Raw genomic sequence first — 5888 nt, 5'->3', positions numbered from 1 at the left:
GTCGCATATTTAGCTGATTAGCGAGTACATTGGGATGCACTGATACTCTTTCGAAGTACTTCACAGAAACACGTTGAATTACACTCGTTATAGGTTCTAGAGAAATATCGCGTTGTATCACTTTATTTGAAATATAGTACGGAGCATCAACAATGGCACGCAACACTTTATTTTGGAACCGTTGAATGATGGATATATTAGATTTGCTAACGGCACCCCATAGTTGGATTCCATATGCCCAAATGGGCTTGAGTATAGACTCATACAGCAATACCTTGTTATCTAATGATAACTTGGATTTGCGCCCGATGAGCCAATACATTTTATATAATTTTAGTCCCAGTTGTTTCCGTTTAGAGAGTATGTGGTTCCAGGTTCTTCTTCTAAGTTAGGCGTCGATCTAAGTGCATACCAAGATATTTAACATGCTCTGCTTGGGGGTAGTTGACGATGATTGCTATTCACTGGTGGACATGTTCTTCTACGCAGGGTAAACGTTATATGTGTGGATTCTGTTTCATTGGCTTTAATGCGCCATGTCTTCAACCATAATTGTATTTGCTCCAGGTGGGTTTGTAGGTTTATTGATGCTGTGGCTGGATCTTCATGGGATGCTAAGATTGCTCTATCGTCTGCATATATTGCCACAGTAGTTATTTTTGTGGTGGGCAGATCAGCCGTATACAGAAGATACAGTACTGGACCCAGTACACTACCTTGCGGAACTCCTGAATATATGGGATTTAATTCGGTATGTTCATCGCCTTGATTTACAATAAAATGTATATCAGTGGGATACGATTTTAGTAACTGATAGTCCGGATGAGGGGAAGTTTCTTTAGTTTAACCTGCAAGCCCGTATGCCAAACTTTGTCAAAAGCCTGAGATATGTCTAGAAAAGTAGCCGAACAATATCTTTTGGCATTTAGGTCAGCGTTTATTTTGTTTACAAGTCTATGCACTTGTTATATAGTTCCATGCTTATTGCAAAACCCAAACTGATGTTCTGGAATAATTTTTCTTTTTTCTATTATATCGTTTAGCTTTTTTATGTATAATTTCTCGAAAACTTTCGAGATTATCGGTAATAAACTTATGGTTTAAGAATCATTAATATTTTAGCTAGTTTCCAGATACTAGGGAAGTAATTAATTCGTAGCATAGCATTAAATATAAATGTTAATAGTTTTATAATCTTTTCTGATAGTTCTTTTAAAATTTTGCCAGTAATTAAGTCATAACCAGGAGCTTTTTTATTATTAATCTCTCTCATTATTGTTTGTTTAACTTTTTTGACCGTTAATTTCTCGTCCGGTAAATCCATTTGAAATGGCGAATCTAGAAAGCTAGTAATTTTATTTTCCTCATCTTTATGTAGCTGAGACTGGAAAGGTTTAAAAACATTTTTTAAGTGTTTTGAGAAAATGTCGGCCTTCTCTTTGTTGCTTCTCGTCCAATTATTTTCGTTTGTTTTAATAGGCGGGTTATGCTGCTGGGATCTCCTAAGCTTTTTTGTTGCTTTCCACAACGAATAGTTTGTAGCCTCAGTTAATGTCAAGTTTTCTAGGTATTCTTGAATGCCTTGGTTTTGTTCAATTTGGATTAGTTCTTTCAGCTCTTTTATTGCCCTATTAAATTTTCTTTTATTCTCTTCAGTCCTTTGCTGTTGCCAATTTCGTCGTAAATTTCTTTTTTCTGCTATCTTTTTCTGTATTGTACATGATATAGGTGTATTTTTTCTTGGAAATGTTTCACTGTTAGGAGATTTTCTTCAGAATGAAATAAAATCTCCAGCAAATCTGATTTACTCGATATAAATTAAGACATTTTCAACGCACTAAAAACATATTTTTGTTCACACTTCGACGAATATACTGAAAAGTGAAGTCTGTGAGTGAAGCTTTATCATGAAGTTGGTTACAAATATACCCGATGCAATTTAATACACACTATTAACATACCATCTTCTGTAAATTATTAAAAATTTATCTATATACTTAACAATAGGTATATCGTTGTCGGAGAAAAATATAGATATATCGTTTTTGATATCTTTTTATGAGACTTTTTTTTAACCATATCGTTATTTCACTTGTACTTAATTTTAAAAGTGTTGATATTTTTGTCAGTATCCCTAATCGACTAATAATAATTGTAAGTAATCGCTTCATTATTTTTTAATAGTTCATAAACCAGCGGTGATACGCTCTGATAATAATAATTGAGTTTAACCATCCCACGTATAATATAAGACTTTTTTGGGACATGTTGGTTTCCATCCATTGTTTTTATTGTCAATGATGATGGTTTATGGTGAAAATTATATCCACCACAAGACGATCTCATAACTCATGTCAGATTATTTATACTTTATTCAGGATATTTTATATATTATTTCTTAGACTTAACTTTAAAACATTACTTTTCGTTCTGTATACGTTAATTTAGTTTTATTTTATACTGCATAAAACATAGTCAGGTCGCCAGAGAGTCCGCCTCTTGTACCCATCAGTCGGCCACGTGATTGACACTTTATTATTTTTATAACTTCGATTACATTGTGCATTTTTCGAAAAATTATTCGTCAAAGCGATAATGCGGCTATTAATTGGACGCACTAATTAGTTCGACCGGCGTTTGTTTATGCACTGTTTACATTAAGAAAGATTGCATTAATTTCGGAAGGTCAGAGATGCCACGAACCAAGGGCATGGGGTTTTTTCACGATAAATGCATTCGTTCGCCAACAGCCATAAATAAACACTTATCGTTTAGGTCGACGGTTGCCTCATTCTCAACACATTATTACATTCAAAAAAACACCACCCGTTATATAATGAGCATTCTTTATTGGCTCGATTGTTCGTTTCCATTTATTTCTTCCTATAATCATAATTATCAACTGCATCCCCTGAAAATATTCCATATATTTCTAATTTAATCTATATTACATTACATAATATAGGAGAACTTATTATTGTTGTTACTAATGTTGCACGATTGCGTCTTTACAATACTCTAAAACTAGCGTTGGGTTCGATTGATTTTACTACTTTTTACCAGTGACTGTTTCAGTGACTGTTTCAGTCGTGTACTTTTAGTTACTATTTTTGGTTCTACTAGTTTCATTCGACTGATTTTTAACATTCTGGCTCTGTCGTCCTGGTTGCGACCCTGACAATAATGTACTCAATTTATGCTTACATAGACTTATATGTAATATATATAGTCTTGAATTTTTTTGGCAGTAAATAACAATATATTGTATATTAATATAGCAGCGTTTTGGAACGATATTTTTCAAGATTGTTAATGTAATAGAGTAAAAAATTAAAATTGTGAATGATAAATCATAAAATACTTTGACTGTTTTTACGGCAATAATAGTTATTATTTCGATTACTCTCTCGATATTTCCGTTCAATAATAAATAAGGCATTTACTTTATTTAAAAAAGTTCTAGTAGTTATTGTGCGATCACTTTTAATTATGTCCTGAATTAGTTTTTTTATGATTAGGTATATGTTTAATTTTTATTTACTATTTATGGTTATTACACATCTTTAGTTTTTAGGTTTTGTTTAAGTTTTATTGTATTGTCTATATTTATTATAGTATACTATTTAAAAATAGCAATTAACACATTAAAATACGATAAAACATTTGTGGGGTATTATTAATTGCATGTTAATAGTATTCAGTTTTTTTTCTTTTCTTGTTTAAAGTTATTACGTGAAAAATATGTACATCTCCGTCTCGCTTATACTACCGTTGGAAAATGTAAGCACATCAAATTAACTGCTCCAGGCAATTACCTCCGTCCTTTCCTTTTTCACAATTTATACAGGAAAGGGTTCGTACATCTTCGTCTGATATCACGAATTAAGCAAAACAGCCGAAACGTGCATTTGATTAAAAATAGTAATTACTATTTTCAGTCTCTAGTTTTTTGACTATCGACTGTTTCGACTGGTTTCAGTCGATAGTTCCAAATGCTATTTAACACCCATAAGTCCTAACTTAGTCTTTAGTCTAATACTGTTTATTAATCCTGCTGCTAGTCGGCTTGGTGGCGCAGTGGTAAAGGCGATGGGACGCTCTTCCTACTGTTGCGATAGCCGCGGGTTCGAATCTCGCTGGGGCATGGTTGTAAATTTATGTTTGTGATTGATTAAAATTTGTGAATGTTTTAGGCAAGAGTGTAAAATCTGAAAAGGAAAATGATCCCAGCCACGCCAGTAACCAGGCTGGGTAAGACCGGATGTCTTCTGGGATGATTTCTAAAATTGGTCACTCGCCAGTCGGTATGCTGAATGCTGAGGACCGTGGTTCGGAGTCCACGTTAAATTTAGTCCCAGTCCAGTCCAAGTAAAAGGAGACTTTAAATATATATATATATATATATATATATGCTGCTTTTATTTTTAAATGCATCTTACTATATACTTACACAATATCAAATGGTTTTCAAAAGGTTAAAACTTTTAACGCATTTAAAATATATTTTAATTATATTTTTGACCGATAAAGTGGGCGATAATTAAAATCATCAATAAACAACACCACCAATCTTAAAATTTGCTCTTTGGTAGTATAAACATCGTATCGGAATTAAATAATATGCTATAATGAAATTCAAAATTAAAAACCTACAAAAATGAGCAGAAACAAAAGACCAATAAGGGTCTTTTATAAAAAATATTAGAAACTAAATTTATTAAAAATATTGTTGCACTGAATAATCATATTTGTTACATAACGGGATTAATGAACACTAATTTTTAATGGTCTGTATTAATTTAATATGCACACTCGAATGATAATTGCGTTACAGGAAAAGAAACTGTTAACTAAAAACACCAATAAACATCAATACTTAAAATTCAATTTTTGAACATATAATTCATGGGTTGAAAACTCTCAGACGTTTCAGGCTTTCTCATAGTAAAATACTCATGCAATATAAAACCAACACGTTGTTTTGATACCTTTACGATGTTAGCTAACTCACGCAACTTCAATTTTCGATCATTCAAAATGATTTTGTGGATTTTATTTTACCGCCTCATATAGGCGTCCGCTGCGTTCTGCATCATCGGTGTTTCTACGACCCCGTTTGAAATTTGAAGTGAACAAACCGAATCCGAAGAGTGAAGTCCTTATAATACCTTTCAAGCAATTGCTTCCCTTGAACGGTATTTTTTCCCATCAAGAAGCAGTGCAAAATTAAAACACGAAATTGTTTTTGATCCATTGTTTTGAAAGTAACAAAAGTTGTGTTAGCACAATAACTCACAAACTTATGAGTAGAATTTCATGAAATTTTAACAGTTTTCTTTTGAAAGTTAGTACTAATTAAAATATCGGCGAATAAATGAAAACCAGCGCCATCGATGTTTATTCTTGGGAATTTTCAAACCAAATGTTATTTCATTTCTGATATGTGCGTTTTTAATCAATGGTTTCTTCTACTTTTATGGTAAATTATAATTCCGCCATTATAGATCCTAGTGATTTTCATAATAATCTTTTGAAACTATTGTAACTTGAAACCTTACAGCATTCAGAGAGTTTTTCAGATATCCACCGGAACAAACGGTAGTTGGACGGGGTAACATTCTGAACAAGATGGAAGCATCTACATTTTTCAGGTCCAGGTCTCCATAAAATAGACAGATATAGAATACGATTTCCCATGACCCCATGACTTTTCGATACGATATTTTCTTTTGCGGTGGGTGAAGGTAAATGATCTGTAATTATACACATATTTCAATTCATTTATTGATGTGGATTTTAATGAAATATTTACTATTAAAAATTATAGTTAAAAATATAGAAATTGTATCTTGGTTAAGCAATGATCTTCCACATTTGTGTCCATAATC

The sequence above is a fragment of the Rhynchophorus ferrugineus genome, unplaced genomic scaffold (genome assembly GCF_030347505.1).
Source record: "Rhynchophorus ferrugineus isolate W39M unplaced genomic scaffold, kcgeb_rfMv2 rfM1, whole genome shotgun sequence".
Lineage (NCBI taxonomy): Eukaryota > Metazoa > Arthropoda > Insecta > Coleoptera > Curculionidae > Rhynchophorus > Rhynchophorus ferrugineus.
The sequence above is the reverse complement of the archived record's forward strand: the minus strand, read 5'-3'. Positions refer to the sequence as shown.